The sequence below is a fragment of the Daktulosphaira vitifoliae genome, unplaced genomic scaffold (genome assembly GCF_025091365.1).
Source record: "Daktulosphaira vitifoliae isolate Bord-2020 unplaced genomic scaffold, ASM2509136v1 Scaffold_2, whole genome shotgun sequence".
Classification (NCBI taxonomy): Eukaryota; Metazoa; Arthropoda; class Insecta; order Hemiptera; family Phylloxeridae; genus Daktulosphaira; species Daktulosphaira vitifoliae.
Window position 1 is genome coordinate 35,189,974 of NW_026099573.1, and position 19,703 is coordinate 35,209,676.

Genomic DNA, 19,703 nt, shown 5'->3' on the forward strand with positions numbered 1-19,703 from the left:
AAACTTTGATAAGAAAAATATTAGAAATAAAGATTTACAGAAATGTTAATCACACAAAGTAACAATAATATTTATTTATTTAACGATTTGAACAGAAATGCCAGTTTGGCAGCCTTTTCTACCCCTAATTGATTCCTCAATTTACTGTGTACAAAACCAAAGGTAGAAAAAATTCTTTCAACACCCGCAGATGTTGCCTTTGCAGTCATGAGTTGTTCTATAACTAATAGTTCTTTTGATGAAATGCAGTCTTTTAAAGTTGACAAAGACTGCCACCAATGTAGAGCATCCACTTTGTTCACAACTTTATCCTCAAATAACGGCCCATTAAATGGCTCTGCGCGAACAATGAACTTAAGGAGAATAGTTATTAAAGATGTGTCTTCATAATTTTCTTTGATGAATTGAATAGCATTATTTTTTTCTTCTGTAGATAAGTTTTCTGGTCGAAATGTTGGGGACAAAAGATAAGCTAAGAAATGTACTGGTGTCAAAGCTTGGTCATACCTGTTTTTGAAGGATTTATTAATGACAGATTTCTTGCAATTATCAAGGACTTTGTTTTTCTTTAAGTCTGTTTCCAACTTTTTCCATATATCGACGGCTTCAGCGATACTGCAGCTATCTTTCTGTATTTGGTCTAAAGCAATTGAAATTGGTTTCAAGCGAAGCAATAAGTCTTCCACATTTCTTTTAATAATCAAATTCATGACCTTTGATCTTATACTTTCATCAATTGCATCTCTATTTATTTTCATCTACAATCTGCATTAAAATCGGCCAGTTCTTAATGTAACTCTCTAAAGAATCACACATGGTGTTCCACCGCACCTGTGAGGGTAAACTTAAGCCAACAGATTTGTTTCCTTTACTTTCATTGAATTTTGCTCTAGCAAACTGATTATTACGAAAATATTTATTTATCTGTACTACATGTTCTGTTACACTCTGAATTTCTAAATCTTTTGATAGAAGACTTAAAATATGTGCTGAACAGCCATAGCACACTACTTCAATGCAGTCTTTCGTTTTTAATGCTTTTCTCATACTTGCCATATTAGCTGCATTGTCAGTAACAAAACTGCGAATACGGCAGTTGAATTTGTCTTGAATATTCTTTATGGCAGTAACTGCTAAATCTGTTAAATTTTCACCAGTATGGGGTGTTCTGCTAGTATCAATAGTATCCACTAGGTATACAATGCCCTCCATAGTAGTTACACAAATACAAATAATAGGTTGATTATGCACATTAGACCACCCGTCCAATGACATACACAAAGTTTGATTCTTTACAGTGTCATGACATTTTTCCATTTCTGATTCATAAACTTTATTCAGCAAATTTCCACTTAAATCTAATTTATTGGGTGGAAAATATCCAGGACGAAGTATCTCCATTAATTTTTTAAAATGATTATTTTCTACACTACGAAAAGACGTATTAGTAGCATAAAAGTATTTGGCAACATGACAGTCAATTACTTCTTTCTGGCTTGATGACGTTTTCACTACAAAAGAAGACAAATCTGAAATTTTCAGCTTTTTCTCCGGTACAAGTGGAAGAGTAGAACAGGGAGGTTTACGTTTCAAGTTGNTTTTTTTTTTTTTTTTTTTTTTTTTAAAAAGGGAAAAAACCAATTGGTTTTTTCTGGGAAAAAAACCATTTGGTTTAAACCATGGTTTTAACCAATTGGTTTAAACCGTGCACACCCTGGTTAACGAAGAAAAATATAAAAAAATAATCGTAAGTAACCATGGAATAAATCAATTTTATTTNAAAAAATAATCGTAAGTAACCATGGAATAAATTAATTTTATTATAATTATTAACCATTATTACTCTGAATAGGTAGGTTAATAACATACATCTGAAATAGCAAAACACCTCAGAAACCGCCTCATCTGTATTATGAAAGTAAAAAAGTATTCTCCATGTCAATGAAATATAAGTAATTATAGTATCTACATATTTTCATTATCAATAACATTTAATAATTCATTATAGACTATCACTGAATATTCGAGTAACTATAAAATAAATCAATTTTATTATAATTATCAAGCATTTTTTTCTATATATATATATAAGTAGATTGATATTACAAATATAAAACAGTATAACATAGTAGACTCCACCTCGAATGAATTATTATACATCAATTTAATCATAAGTATAATACTATTATTTTTATTATCCTACACTTAATTAAACATGTTAAAAAATAATATTATTATTTAATTTTATTTAAACTATTATTGATTTTTGTAGAATACAAGTCTGTAATGATTCTTATTTTTGAGTGTACATTAAATGAAGAGACTCCAAAGACTGTAGAAAAGAAACTCAATACAAAAACACAAAAATCTTCATCACCACAAACAATCTAGTTAATAAGTAGATAATAAGTTTAGATACTTAGTTTAGTTTTATTTTAAATCAAATATTTATTTAAATCAATACAAAGACAGTTTATACAAGCATACACATTTTAAATATTTTTACATAGATAGATAATATTAGAAAACAATATTTACAACAATGAACAAATATTTTCAAAGATTAAAAAGTTAACTTAAAATAAAAAATATTATTAGAGTAATGTATAAAGACAGAGGGTGAAAATTTAAAAGCAGCATTTGAAAAGTTTACAAATAATAGAGAGAAAATAATTATAGAGACACACAAAATCTAATTTTTATTTTTATAATCTACATTCTTTATGACCCCAAGGTAGTGTATCATAGGAATTTGGTTTTTGATACCGCTTGTCATCTTTAAACTCCAATACAACTTTATTAATTTTTTCAGTAAATATTTTATGTTGGTGTGAACGAAAAACATACATGCTACGTAGTATTTTTTTATTGTGAAAAGTAATACAATCTAGATAATCTTTTTTGCTTATCGTTTTCTTTAATACCCCTATTTTTAATCCCTTATTTTTTTTTTAATGTCATTCCCAATACGCATCATATATGTTTTACTACATATCCCAATGTAACTATTTAAAATTCGTCCTCCCATTTCATCTTTCATTAATCCTACTACTTTTTTATTGACAAGCGGTATACCGTACACGCTTTTGGGGTCATAATTTGACGTATCAAATTTATGAATATTTTTTTTAACATCATCGTACACATCTACTGTTTGTATTTCATAACATAGAGAGTCGGTATCCGTATATACTAATTTACATTTGTTGCCATACATTTTTTTATAAATAGTCTTTGTCTTTGAAATTTCTAAAACTGAAAACCCTACATAGCTAGGTCTATCATATACAATTTCCACTTTTTTCAAATGGATGGCTGCCATATTTTCATTAAATATTGTTACACTATCAAAGTTGGGTTTCGCTATCAACACACTAGCCCCATAACGTCTTCCAATATTCTCGCACTTTGTGACAATTTTAACATCAATACTTTTTTCTGGATTTTCTAAACATTTTCCAAATATACAATTTATCATTAATTTGTAAAACTCTATTTCAAAAGCCGACTTGGATTCGGTTCGTTTTCTAGTATTCAAATCTATATAAACCTTCATCCAAGCCGACTGTTTAAACTTCAATGCTTTATTGATTTTTTTAATTTTTAAACCGAGGCTAGTGGCCTGTTTCAACGTTCGATAGTGAACAATATAGTTTTTCTTATTGAATAAATTTGGAATTAGTTTTTTAAATTTAGAACCTGGGAGTATAATGTTTTCAAGGCATAAGAGAAGGTCTGAATGATCATTATATAAATGCTCACCATACTTTAAATCTACATCTAGGATTACTCCCCAATCACTATCGTCCTCGATTGACGAAACGTCTAAAACGTCAATCTCAGATTGTGGCATCCATTCAAAATTTCCATAGGGAAGATGTTGACTAAGTGCTGCACCATAGAGATTGTTAGCGTCGAGATATAATAAATATGTTGATGGCTTCGACGGGTCGTAGTCATCAACATATTTATTATTAGCTTTACTATAATGAGATGAACATTGAGATACTCCCCCTTTGAATCCCATTATTAATAAAGCTAACCATCTCCATGTCGGTCATCAGTTGCAATTTAACCCCAGTAATTCGCTTCATAGCGTCGAAACTTAACCCCGGGGAAGTAACATAATGGTAAGAATCAAGCCCATAATTTTTTAAACAAACACTTCTGAAATTTTTGAAAATATCAGCAAAAAGACAAACATCAATTTTTAAACNAAGACAAACATCAGTTTTTAAATATATATCAGAATACTCCCCCAAAGTTGAACAATTAAATTTCTCCCAGATTTTTTTTGCATGGGCGTAATCCTCGTCTGTTATGTCACTCATATTTAATATACTACGGAACGCGGTTTTAGGTGTAACATGCAGTCGTTCAGTACATTTNGTTTTAGGTGGTAACATGCATTCGTTCAGTACATTCATATCAGTTACATACTCATATGGGAACACTCCCTTACGACACATTAACTTAAAGTTTTCATCATTAGAATGCATTTTCCTAGTCATTTTAAATTGCTCAGGAATTAAAGTTTCAGCTAATTTTTCCAATGATGATGGTAAAAAATTTAATGAGTCTATAATTTAATGGTTATCCGGTTGTTATTTGTCGTTTTTACAGTTTTTTTTATACACATATATTTTTCATTGGTTCAATTCCTTCGTCATCATCACCAAAACCGAGTTCCGAAATAATAAAATGAGAATCGTAATTTTGCATATTATGTAAAATTATGGGGATAAAAGATGGAACCGAACATTTCAGGTTACAATCTCTATGCGCCGCACCACGATATTTACCCGTTAAGTGACAGTGATCCATTACCTTATCATGGAAGCGTAATTCACCATTACAAATATGACACGTTGTTGCTGTATGGTGATTATATTGTTGTTGAATAGATAACGCTTCCATTGGTATAGGGTTAGAATAAATGTCGCTTATACGGATAATATCTTCCCTAAGCCTAGAAATAAACATCTTCACGCAATTATCCCCCCGGTACTCTTCCATGCGATCTAAATTTTCATCATAAGAACATTTAATATGATATGAAAAACTGTGGGGATCGTGTATATTAATTTGATTGGTATAAGAAATATCAGGTTGAGGATCGCATGTAGCAATAGGTGTTAGAATTGATTCAAAATCAGCATAAATTACGAATTCCACGGGGAATTGCATATGGAAATTTTGAAATTTAACCATGTGTTTGGGGGGTTTCGGTAGAACCGTTTTAACCTTCATGCAGTTTTCGAGTTGGTGAGTGAGTAGTTTTGCTTCTGAATAAAAGAATAATAGACAGCCATCACATAAAAATTTGTGAGATTTATGTTTTGAAAGTTGAACGGAAACTAATCGCTCTAAGTTCGAAATACAACAGAAATGTCCGAAAGGTTTGTCTTTTTGATCTAAATAAAGTAAATTTGCGTGGTTGCTACGTTTATTTCTGGTCAAGTGTAGAGGACCCGTAATTTTTTCACCGATGTAAGTGTAAACATTTACACTTATATCATTTTTTTCTTCAAATTTTCTTATGTCGGTTAGAAGTAAAGGTATTCGCAAACCTCGAGTATTCAAAACTGTATTATAATGTGGATACGACTCTGGTTTAGTCGCATCCACATTACGCGATTGAACCGGAAATAAACTAGCAACCATACTCCAATAAAAGCAATCTTCCTCCCTACATTTAATATTTACAATTGCATTTTTTCGAAATAATTTTTTTGGTAAATTAAAATGACACCCACCCCTTAATGGATCATACGTGAAAGTATTCATATCTAAGAAAACAACACCTCTGAATACCCACCCACTGCCTTGAGTTTCTACCTCTTCGGACTTTTTTTGTAGTAGATGTGTAATAGTAGTAACCCACTCGGGGATACTACTCGACGGTGTTAAAATAAATGGGGAAATACTAAGTGTTTGAGTAATAACGGGTGTGTTTACATTATTATTGCTTAAAATTATTCTTTCATATNTTAAAATTATTTTTTCATACGTAGTAACTAGATCTAAAGATGTCTTCACAGCTGTATGTGTTCTTATAGCATTTTCAAATACATCATAAATGCTATTACTGTTTTGTTTGATAAATTCATTTATGGAGCATGGATTGCTGTTTTCTATTCTATGTACATTGATGTTCTCCGAAAAAATCGATTGAACTTTTTTCGCACGCGAAATTTTTACACAATCACCTGAAATATAATTAATATCGTAATTAATTTATGTATTATATCATTCAAATTCACATTATAATCTTACTATTTGTTTTTGATTGATTAGAGTGATACGCGTGTTCTATCCCAGTTCCAATCGTTTTGTTATTTTGACCTAATAATATAGTTTTTTATAAATTCCACTTGATAAAAATTTATTAAAAATTAATTACTTTGAATTATGACTTACTAATATCCTCAAACTCGATATCTTCTGAAAACCGGTCAATCCCTAAAAAAATATTATATGACTATAACATTTATTGGTTTTTTTATTTTTATTATTTTATACTAACAACTTTCGATATCACCAGGATAAACGGTTACCACTTGAACGTCCATTGAATTTGCATCTATCTTATTTGCAGCTTCTAGCACTGATATAATAATAATAATAATAGTAATAATACAATTTATCATTTTTTTTTATTTCAACTTACAAAGCTCATCGTCGCTGTCTCTAGTATTAGAAAATTTTGTATCAGTATTTTTTCTCTTGCTTTCCTTAACCGAATTACCTTTATCTACTGAATTACATTTTAATAATTAAAATATTTGAGTTAATATAAAATAAACGCGAATATTATTATGTATGCTCACCGTTAAAATTTTTCGAGGTGCTGTCACCGTAATTAACCAAATTTTTCACACAGACCGATTTTATTTCATTTTCTATATTTACAGAACGCATTTTCAATACTTTATCAGTTCCTATTAATTACATTTTTAATAAAAAATAAATTTTTGAGATTTAAATATTACAATACTAACCTATTAACCCGTGTGTATGCTGACATGTCTTGAGAAATTATCTTTTCTCGAAAATTTTTTCGAACACTAGCTGCAGCCATATAAAATTTTGTTGTGTACTGTTTGCTCATGACGTATCAATGATTTCAAAAAATTGAACTTCATTCCACAAGTATCACACAAATAACACATAATGATGATTATGATATTGAAATAGAGAAGACTCTAAGGTGTCGATTAAACAAATGAAATACTATTAAACCAGAAAGGAGAGTTTTTCTTGGTTTTATGTACTTCATTTTGTAAACCTCAGCACATTTTATGCCAACGTGCAGCAGTCCTCAGGCTGGAGATGATTTTCCAAGAAGTTTTTATTTAATAGACGTTTTCACACGCTTAATACACCTTTATATATACTCTTTTTCATCAAGTTATTTTACTGATGTCGTATTATAGACGTATACATTACTCTTTTTTACTCTTATCTGTACTTTGTAGACATTAAGTTTGCAAATTATTATTTCAAGTAATTACTTTCACACTCATTTTTCTTTTCATGTATATACTTTTAACGGTGGGATATTTTTTTTTAGTTTACACATTATAATTTAAAATACATGCGTTTGTTTATTTTACCCATAACTATTCTTAAAATTTTCATTGGAGATTAAATTATATGTAATACAATTTTTAATTATCAATATTTTTTATTTTCATTTTTTTCAAGCACAAAATTAATTCATATATACTTTATGTCATAACTCGAACTTTGATCTTTTCGTCCATTAGATACAATCTTAAGATCTTTATCGACTCCTTTTGCCAGATATTCTCGAGTAAATGAAAACCTCGCTGGCAAATAAATTTGAAATGATGGTTCGTCGTCAAGCTTCACCTCAGCCACTAGTGTTTCATTAGAATATTTTGATCTCATCACGTACAAACCCAAAACCTTGTACTGAACTCCTACTTTAAGATCAGATACATTCTTTCTGTGTTTAATTTTCATCCCATTTAACCAATCTTTATTAATAACGTTCATCTAAAGTATATTAATACATTTATAAAAAAATGTGTCACATTGACATTTTATAGAAATAAACATGAAAATACTTACTTTTTTATCAACTGACTTCGTAATATTATCGATAATGTTTTCTACAAATATTTGACCGTTTAACTGTCATAACTTCACTAACAATAAATTTTCAGTACACAGTTCGAATAGAAGTATAACAATATGCATATGATGTATGAATTTTTATACACCATATACATTTAAATATTAACTAATAAATATTGGTGGGAGGAGGAGGTGCTGCTTTCAGGCGTTTAAATGTAAAAAATGAGGAGGTAACACTCCTCAAATAACAGTACTGTCGTACATTAGATCATAATAAATATAAGAGAGGCGCTAAATAATATACACTGGCGGCCAAAATTATTAGATCACACAATAACTTTAAGATTTTTTTCAAATAAGATTTGATATCTTGTTGGTTTTGAGTAAGGAATATAAAAAAACTCCGATTATCTTATTATACGCCATTCCATTGTAAAAAAATAACAAAAATAAACTTTCACTAAAAAAATAACAAAATCCTGAAAAACGAAATTTTAGTTCACCCATGAAAAAAACTCTCAATACCTAGTGTTGCCACCCCTCGCTCGTATGACAGCTTCACACCGTCGCCTCATGCTTAAAATAAGCTCCCTTATGTCCCCTTGATCGATGTTGTTCCAAATCTCTGAAATGGCATTAGTAAGCCCGTCAAGGTCGCTCGGAGGATTTGGGAGCGCTCTAAATCGCCTTCCGATCATGTCCCATACATGTTCAATGGGGTTTAGGTCAGGACTATTAGCTGGCCAATTCATGGTCTCAATATTTTCACGACGAAGAAAATCTTGTGTCACCCGAGCTGTGTGTGGCCGTGCATTATCTTGCATAAAAATGAAGCCAGCACCAAAGTTTTCAACATATGGCACTACATGAGGTTCAAGAATGTCCGACATGTATCGGACAGCATTAATATTACCCCTCCGAAGCGCCACGAGCTCCGTACGTCCTCCCAAAGAGATGCCTCCCCAAAACATAACACTGCCTCCACCATGACGAATGTCTTCAATGAAGTTGCACTGTGCGTACCGTTCTCCAGGTCTCCGATAAACTCGAACGCGTCTATCTGAATGGTACAGGGAAAATCTTGACTCGTCGGTAAACAAAACTCGATTCCAATCGGCCGGCTCCCAATTAACATGCATTCTTGCAAATTGAAGTCTGTTCCTCCGATGCCCTACGGTCAAACGCGGCCCTCTAGCAGGGATCCGTGACGTCAGGTTTCTTTCCCTTAAGCGTCTTCTTATCGTTCTTGAGCTGATTTGGATTCCATAAGTCCTTCTAGCCGAATTTTGCACCTCAGGAGCTGTTAATGTCCGGTTTCGAAGAACTTGTTGAACCATGTAGCGATCCTGGGCGGCATTGGTAACGCGTCTACGACCCTGACCTGGTCTTCTCTGATGATTACCATTCTCTCTATGTCTTCTTAGAACATAAGAAATTGCAGATTGGGTCACGCCAAGCCTTTCTGCGATATATCGCTGACTACGACCTTCCTCCATTAATGTTAACGCCCTAACACAATCCTCCAATGATGCATGTCTAACTCGACCGTGAACATTCATTTTTAAGTTTTAAAGAAAAATAAGGAAAACAAAATCAGTGTTTAACCGTTTAAGGTAAAATTAAAACTGACCTGAAAATATTCAAACTGATAATTCTTTATTACAGGTAAAGAAACTGCGATAAAAAAAAACTTGAAATGAAGTTTAGTTAACAAACATGATTGCTGTAGATTCAAAGAAAAAATAATTCACCTGCAAAAAATTATCGACAGAAATTTTAATTCGAATTTCTTTGGTGATCTAATAATTTTGGCCGCCAGTGTATATTATCTGTTATCAAAATAGCTTCACTGATAAACACTTATTACACTATCCTATAACTATAACGCGTTTTTTTAATAAGTGGGAGGAGGAGGTTCCAATTTTTATGTGATAAGAGAGGAGGAGGGATTTTGGGAGGTGGCCCCACAAACACACATCACATATTTTACAAATTATCATATTGTTATTCAAAGACAATAATTTTGTGCTCCTTGATTTATAAAATAAAAACGGCAGCATAGTGGGATAGCGGCATAGTGTGAGCATGGCATAGTTGGGACAAGTATAGATGATATCTGACAGTGATTAAAATCACTATCATAAGAAACGTTTCAATGTAAATCTGTAGATAGTGTTGAATTCTAAAAAATTGGTGGATAATTGCAAAAACATTCGTCGTTTGATAAAAATGGCAATTTAAACTAGTTCAAATTTCAAAGTTAATTTTTTATTTTCTTTGTCAATTCATTTTATATAATATAAAAAAAAATCAGTGTACTCCCATTTTAATGTATATTAAAATACTTTACCAAGAATTGTAACACCAAAAAAGTATATTTTTTTACATATGTAGACGCACTACATTGACCGATAGACTAATTGAGTATTTAAATTTAATCGTTTGATTGAACTCAAACTCTAATTGAACAAGTGTATCATTATTACAAGTAAATCAATATTTGGCACTGGTGAAATGACTAAAATATTTTGTATGCTTTTAGTGGACTGTATATAGATAAATGACAACAGCTAGATAGAAAGTTAACGAAAGATATGACTAATTTATTTCTATGAGTACAAGTAAATATTTTTATTCTATTGACACCAACTAGTTAGATAACTAAATTAAAGACAAACACAGTTATTTCTATGATTACAAGTGAAAAGGTTGATTTTATTTACTAGAAAACAAACATGCATTACTTTAAAATGATAACCAAATTACTATTTAAAAACTAGTAATACAATTAAAAATTTAATTATATTAAATAGACTAATGTAATGAGTAATAACTTACAATCTTATATTGAGTTCACAAGCAACATGCATTCTTCTTCTTCCTCGCCTTTATCCCAACTATTTGGGGTCGACCACCGTTAACCCAAACTCTAAATTCCACTTGACACAATCTCCCACATCATCTACGCTCACATCAGCTGTCCTCATATCGTATTCAATAGCATCCCTCTATCTCTTTTTTGGTTTTCCTCTACCACTTCTTCCTTCAACATTCATTTCCATAACTGTTTTTACAGCTTTCGATTCTTCTTTCCTCATAATATGACCAAACCATGTAAGTCTATTTTCTCTTATCTTATCCACGATTGACGCTATACCTATACTCCCTCTTATATGCTTGTTCCTCATTCTATCTTTTCTAGTCAATCCACTCATCCATCTAAGCATTCTCATCTCTGCTACACTCATTCTCTGCTCTACTTTCTTATCAACCGCCCAACACTCTTGGGCTATGATAAATGGTTCACGCTCTGAACCATATATCATAGCTGGCCTTATTACAGTCTTGTAGAATTTACCTTTCAGCCTCATTGGAATTCTTATATCATATAAGACGCTAGACGCTTCTCTCCACTACAACCATCCGCATTTAATTCTGTGTCTTAGATTCTAGTCAATACCACCACTCTTTTGCACAACTGACCCTAAATATTTAAAACTCTCCACCTCTCCAATCACATCCACGCATATTGCCACTGACCTACTCATTTCACCTACATCGTGTTCTCCTTTGCCAAACGCGTACTCTGTACAATCTGTCTTACTTCTATTTATTCTTAAACCCTTTGGATAATTTTCTCCCTATTTCCTCCTATTAACACTATATCGTCACCACGGCATCTTTCCTTGTATTTATCTAGTAATTTCATCCATCATTATAGAGAATAAGTAAGGGCTTAAAGCAGAACCTTGGTGCACTCCTACTCTTACCCGAAAACCTGATACTACTCCTACGCTTTTTACCCTGGTACTTGTACCGTAATTCATATATTCTATTATATTAATGTACCTTTTCGGGACTCCTTTTCTTATAAATGCTCACTTTAAAACCTCTTTCGGTACTGTGTCATACGCTTTCTCCAAATCTATAAATACCATACACAGCTTTTTCTTCTTTTCCCTAAACTTTTTTATAAGTTGCCTCGCACAAAATACTGGCTCCATTGTTGACTTACCAGGCATTAATCCAAACTGGCATAAATCACAAGCAACATGCATAAAGTAAAATTTATAATGAATTAAATATACTTAAACTATGCTGTTTACAACTAAAATTTTAATATAATTATTTCAAAAATAATGAATTAGACAAATCAAGTAATTAATATTTATTTGATTTAAAAAAGTGTAAGATATTTCTAAACTACATGGTAAGAAACCTGAAATCAACCACGAGGTTTCTAAAACTTGATTTAAGAATTTAAGTTAGGAAATTTGTGTTTAAGCAAAGTTTCCTAAAGATTACCATATAATTGTGTATGACTATTACAAAATAATCAACAAGATGGCAAAACAATGTTGGAGAGACAATAAATGAACTTGGACATTAATAAAGTACAACTTCACAATACGGAAAGAAACCACTTGTAGACAGGTAGGCGATCCAAAAAGAGAGAGAATAGATTTTAAAGCGCATAAACGCTACCCCCTTTTTTTTACTCCGACCGGCGCAACTGTGGACCGCCCTGGAACTACCGTGAGGTATTACTTCAGGGCGGCCCACGCCGTCTCTAAAACTCACACCACCACGTTGTGAATCAGCCCGAAATTAATCAAGAGCTGATTCACAACGTGGTGTGGCCTCCTCCGTTAAAAGCGAAGGGGCAAAAATAACTCACAAAAACATAAAACATATAAACACTAGTACCTAAGGCGCCGGCCTAAACCAGCGCCTTAGGTCCTCCTGTACCGGGCGGCGCGGCTGCCTCTGTCTCAGGCGTTCAGCTTCCTCCTTCTTTTTCAAGATGGATTCGGCGAACACCTGGACGAGCCTCCACGCCTCCCGGCTCCTCAACATCAGGTCCACCATGGACCCGACTCGGAACGTGGACCCTAGTCGAGACTCCAAAGAGTCCCGTTCCTGGGCCCACGCCTCGCACCGGAAGAGGGTGTGCAACGCGCTATCAGCCTCTCCCGGGCGATCCGAACAGTGGTCGCACGTCGGCGCGGCTGCTTTACGAATACGGTGTAAGTACTCGTTAAAGCAGCCGTGGCCGGACATCACTTGGGTGAGACGATAAGTCATCTCACCGTGAGTCCGGTCCACCCACCTGTCCAGCCGATCGGGTCCTATGAGGGACCTGGTCCACTCGCCTCTCGTTTCCTCCGAGAGGCGAGTCCGCCACCGGAACATGGTCATCCGCCTGAGCGCTAGCCGGTCCTCGGGTTCGAGGGACCGGTTTCGCTCTCGGCGGAGCTCATGCCCGGCGGCGCGTTCCTCGGCGAGCAGGTCGGCGGGCGGCAGTGACGACAGGATACCCGCCGCCACTCCGGACACCGTTCGGTACGCCGAAACAGTCCGGATCGCCGCCCGCCTTTGCACCCTGAGCAGGGCTTCACGGTTTTTGGACGAATACTCAAGAGTATCCGCCCAAACCGGGGACCCGTACAGGAGGACCGAGTGTACGACGCTGACTAAAAGTCTACGCCGCATCTCTCTCGGCCCTCCCAGATTGGGCATGAGTCCCGCCAAGCAATTCATGACTTTCTGGGCCCGCTGGGCCGCACGAGTAATGTGCGGCCCGAACTTTAGACGTTTGTCTATGACAAGGCCCAGATAAGTCATGGAGTCCTTAAGCGGGATCTCCACCCCCAGCACGGCGAGCCGTGGAGGAGTGAACTTGTACCTGCCCGTGAACAAGACCGCTTCGGTCTTGTCCAGGGCGAGGCTAAGTCCACTCCCCTCCTGCTGGATCCAGGCGGTGACTGCGCTGAGCGCGCAGTTTGCCCGGGATCCAGCCTCCTCGGCCGAGGCGCCTTCCGCCACCACCAGCGTGTCGTCCGCGTAGCAGACGACGCGCACGCCCGGCGGTAGCGGAACGCGGAACACCGCGTCGTACGCGATGTTCCACAGCAGAGGCCCGAGAACCGACCCTTGCGGGACGCCTCCCGTAACAGGTAGGATTCTCGGGCCCGCGGCGCTCTCGTAAGAGATGACCCGATCGCTAAAGTACGACCGGATCATCCGCCCGAGGTAAGGAGGCACCCGAAACGCGTCCAGCGCTCCGAGGATGTGTGACCATCGCACGGAGTTGAACGCGTTTCGGATGTCCAAGCTCACCGCCACCCCGAAACCCTGCTCAGTTTTGGCCTTGAGGGCCAAGTCCCTGAAGAGGGAGGCCGCGTCATCCGTTGACCTCCCCCTCCGGAAGCCGAACTGGCCCTCGGCCAGTCCGCCGACGTCGGCCAGGTGGGCTTCGATCCGGGTGACGAGCAGCCGCTCGAGGATCTTCCCCAAGTCGTCCAACATGCAAAGCGGTCGGTACGACGAGGGGAGACCCTCGGGCTTGTCACCCTTTCTCAGAAGTACCAGCCTTCTGTTCTTTCAGCGATTATAAAATACACAAAATGTACGACACTCTACTCAAGATTTCACCTCCGGAACTTAGTCGTTTTTTTAATTAATTTGAACTTAGAATATTTTTCTTTAAAACTAAATGACACTTAGAAATTTTAAAGTGAATTTTTTAGGTGAATCTTTTAATTTAATTTGTTCATTAAATAATAATGTTTTATTTTTCTAATTGTGGAAATAAATTTTAAATAATATTTTAAACATTAAATCTTTTTATTAATTATTATATTTTAATAATAAATCCAACCCAACTTTAAATTTTATTTAATAATAAAAAATAAATAAATAAAAAATCTATTGTGAGCTTTTCTTATTGGGTAGCTAGTCTCTGACCATAATGTCTTTGTTCTAACGAACATCGTACCGGCGGACAGAGCTAAAGTTCACAATTTCCTTATTCAATACTGACAATTAAATTAATTTTTTAACAAATTTATTGGACTAAGTATATTGCAACTCTATACTTACTGGGTATAGCTAGTCATTGACCTTAATGCCTTTGCTTTAACGAGCATCGCGCCGGCGGACAGAGTAAAGGTTGCAACTGAATATTATTCTAGAATTAGGTATATTAGGTTAGAATATATTTGTAAACCTATGTGTATTGGGTACTTAGTCTTTGAGCTTAATGTTTTTGTTCTAACGAATATCGTGCCGGCGGACAGCGCAATGAAACTTACGAATATATTTTTAGTGTTTAATTTATGTCTTTGTAATTATTGTGACGCATCCTTTCAAAGCGCTAGCACCGGTAAACATTGGACCACCATAATTACGCCTTGATAAATGTTTTAACATAGATATAAATATTTTTGAATCATTTTTTGCCAGGCCATAGGAAGAAGTATTTGTGTTAATCTCTCAATAAAATATACTCTCTCAAAAAATAATACTTATTCAACAAACGTAAAACATTTAATAAGAACAGATTATAATTACATTTCTAATAAAATATAGAGTGTTTAGAATCTTTTACAAGTAAGATCAGTCATAGACTTTGTGTAGTTAAATCATATTATTAAAAATTTGAATCGTTTTTGTAAATAATTATATTAATTATATGACGTATAGTGTAAATGGTATACGTAGTGCATTTAATACCAAATTAATTTAAATTTATTTACATGTTGCATGAATCTATTTATAGGGGCATTCTTACTATATAAAGTTCGCTGGAATGGCACATAAAAAGTATCAGTCTGCCTAGTCGTATGACCAGGAACTAAAAAAGATATATTTGACAATAAATCTGGACAGCAAATATAGCCATTTAAAAGTTTATAAAAAAAACAAATGTCATGTTTTGCCCTTCTGACTTGAAGAGTATCAATGTTCAAATATAATAATAATGGTTCATATGAAGTGTGAGGCAAACGTTGAATATTACATTTACTACTTATAAGTCTCAAGAAGCGATTTTGAATTGCCTCTAGAGAGTGAATTGGACCAGACGCATAAGGAGACCAAATTACTGAATTATAATCTAAAATTGATCTTACAAAAGCACAGTATAGTGATTTAAGGGCTAGAGGATCATCAAAATTATTACAACTTCGCTTTATAAACCCTAACATTGAGGCAGCTCTATTTTGAATATGGATATAATGGTCATTGAATGAAAGAGAAGAGTCCAGAATTTAGATCAAANTTATAAACCCTAACATTGAGGCAGCTCTATTTTGAATATGGATATAATGGTCATTGAATGAAAGAGAAGAGTCCAGGTATACAACCAAATCTTTCACNTATACACCCAAATCTTTCACAAGATTGACTCGATCTAACTCAACACCATTTAAAAAATATTTATTTAAAAAAGACAAATGTTTTCTAGTGAAAGTAATAACTTTACATTTTGAAATGTTCAAGTATAAATTATTTTTATCACACCAATTACTTATATTAACAAGATCATCCTGTAGCAATTTGGCGTCAAGTGGAGTTTTAACAATATGGAATAGTTTAACATCATCAGCAAAAAGTAATATATTGGAATTGATATCATAAATATCATTAATATAGATGTTAAAAAGAAGAGGGGCCAGATGGGAACCTTGAGGAACCCCGGAAGTAATATTATACATATATGAGTTATAATTCTTAAATTTTACATATTGTTTCCGATCAGATAAAAAGGATATAAGCCAAGAAAAGAAAGGATCGCGGAGACCAATTTGAAACAACTTATTGGCGAGTATACTATGATCAATCTTGTCAAAGGCTTTGGCGAAATCTGTAAATATTACGTCCACTTGACAATTTAATTTAAATGCATTAAAAATAAAATTTTGCAAAACTAGGAGATTAGATGCAGTAGATCTACCAGACATAAAACCATGCTGTTCATCAATAATGAAATTTTTAAAGAGTGGACTAATTTTCTTATAAATAATACCTTCAAATATTTTGGGAATTATAGATATTATAGAGACAGGTCGATAATTTATTATATGGTTAATATTTCCACTTTTAAAAACAGGGGAGACATAAGATATTTTCCATTTATCTGGAAAGACTCCTATGGAGAGAGATCGATTGAATAATATCAGTAAGGGAGATGACAAAACAAATTTACATTGCATAAAAAATATATTAGAAATTTTATCAGGACCAGGACAAGTTTTATAAGTTATTTCATTAAGCGCATTATAAACATCACTGAGAGTTAGCGTGCACGAATTAAGATCAACAGAAGGAAAATTTGTATTGTTGGAATATGAATTAGTTTGCAAGACTGACGGTATATTTAAAGTATTGGAGAAAAATTGAGCAAAACAATTTGTAATATCATCGCCACCGTAAATATTGTAACTATTATAATACATACAATTTGGAAGTGAGTAAGTAGAGCGTTTGTTATTAACATATTGCCAAAAACGTTTAGGATTCCTAGTAAAAGAATTTTGAGTTTTTTGGATAAAAATATTATAATCTATTTTATTTTGAACTTTACAGCGTGCACGTAAATTAGAAAATGTGTTATAATTATGTGGAGTTGGCGATTGTTTATATATTTTATGAGCTATTTTTTTATCAAAAATTAGTTTCTTCAACGTATGGCTGAACCAATGAGGGTGCTTTGAAAAGTATAAAGTTTTAACCGGGCAATAAGTATTAATTATTTTAAAAACGTTTTCATAGAATGCATTTACTGCATCATTTATATCTAGACCATTAAATATGCCATTCCAGTCAAGCGAAGCAATATTAGACCTAATACAATTATAATCACAGTTAACAAAATCATACATATGTTCATTATAATTTAAGTACTTAAATGATAATTTAGGTAATTCAATTGTTAGGGCTGGATGGTACATCGAATCTATTGGTAGTAACGTGTGATTTTCATTAACTACTTTAATATCAAACCCGTTAGAAAAAACGAGATCAAGCAATGACCCAGAGCGATTATATATTAAATTAAATTGCATTAAATTTAAATAAGATAAATGAGCTAATACTTTAGATTCAATAGAACCAGCACGAGCACCCACAGCGACAATTGAACCATTAACAGATTGCCAATTAATATTTGGTAGATTGTAATCACCAAAAATTAGAAATTTTGAACTACTATTTGTATTTAACAAAACATCGATAGTACTAAAGTGTAAATCATAAACATTAATATCAGAGGCAGGCGGAATATAAACAGCACCAATAACTATAGATGTATATTTATCGCTAATTCGGATAAATAACTGTTCAACTGAGTTATCGGAGATAAATAGGCGATGGCATGAGAACTNGCAATCAGCACTCCACCACCTCGTGTAATAACATCACGAGTACTGCAACGGTCACATCGATAAATAGTATATAGGGGACAAAGACCAAGTTCCGCGTTGAATACATTGTTGGATAACCAGGTTTCAGTAAGTATAATAATATCATAATTGCAAAGAGAAACATTACGAGTAAACAAATCCAGTTTAGTATTAATACCTCGAATGTTTTGATAGTAGATGGAAAGTTGACTTACAATTGTTGGGTTCGTTGACCGTTTTTTGAAATGGTCGGACAGTTATTAACAAATTTAATAAAAAGATCAGTTTCACCAGCATCCTTCCGCAATTTAAGTTCAGAGGCAATAGAAGAATACAACTTACGTTGTTGTAACGTTTGGTCCGATGAAATTCTAACAGTTTTAAATTTATCAACATTAAATAGCTGTTTTTTGACTTTTAAAATTTGAAATACATCAGACGGTGAAGGCATAACAATACGGATAGGACGAGGCTTACTTGAAGGCTTACCCAGTCTGTGAATAGACAGAGGTTTGGTAGACACGCCAATAGTATTAAACATTTCGTCAATAAGAGTAGCATCGTTTTGTTGGACAGCACTAGATGTTGAATGATCTTGTACATTAAATAATATAATGTTACGAGCTCTGGATTGTCGGTCCATAAATTCAGAGAATAAATTTTCTTGACTGATAGAGTTACTATTTGATTGAGACTGCTCAACTGATGACAGTTTAGACTCAAGTTGCTCAATTCGCGATTTCAATGACTTATTTTCCTCAATTACCGAAATAATTTGATTGGACAATAAGTCAAATTTGGAGTCAAAAGAAGCCAGCTTTTTGTCTTGTGATTTAATAGATTCACGACATGAATTAATTGATTGTATGATTTTATTTTGTGAGTTTTTTAATTCATTAACCATATCAATAAGTTTGCTAAATTTATCATCCTTAGAAACAAGCGGTGAAGTAGGCGGCATAATGAACGTTAAAAGTTATCGGGAGTTTAAATTAGGTATATATGAACGATAAGACAACCCAATAACAAAGACGCACAACACAACCTAGTAGTACCACGGACTACAGAACACTGTATATCAATATATCAATATATAAAAACTTTTCCATAAACAAAAGTATATATGGATCAAAAAACAATCTGAGCAATCTTATATTATTAAATCTTAAATAACGCAAACATTAAATTCATAATTTTGTACAAACATTTTTTATTTATATATTTTTATAACTAGTCTTAACTAATGACGTAGTCATTTTATTACATATTATTCGTTTAATTTTTTATACTTAAATTTATTATAAAAAATTACATTAATTAATGTATTAATACAATTACAAATATTAATTATAAAATATAATATGAATAATACTATAAATTCTAGAATTATGATTGATGACTAAATATGGCGTAAGT

At 33.7% G+C, this 19,703-nt stretch overlaps 1 protein-coding gene across 1 annotated transcript in view; it reads right to left on the reverse strand.

The window, feature by feature from the left end:
• LOC126898193 (uncharacterized) overlaps nt 1–7,942 on the reverse strand; it is a 41,005-nt gene extending 33,063 nt beyond the window's left edge. Inside the window, exon 1 of the mRNA XM_050672134.1 lies at nt 7,829–7,942. The gene's annotated coding sequence lies outside the window, so the exon portion shown is untranslated. The remainder of the gene's footprint in view (nt 1–7,828) is intronic.
• Nucleotides 7,943–19,703: the final 11,761 nt, after the last annotated feature.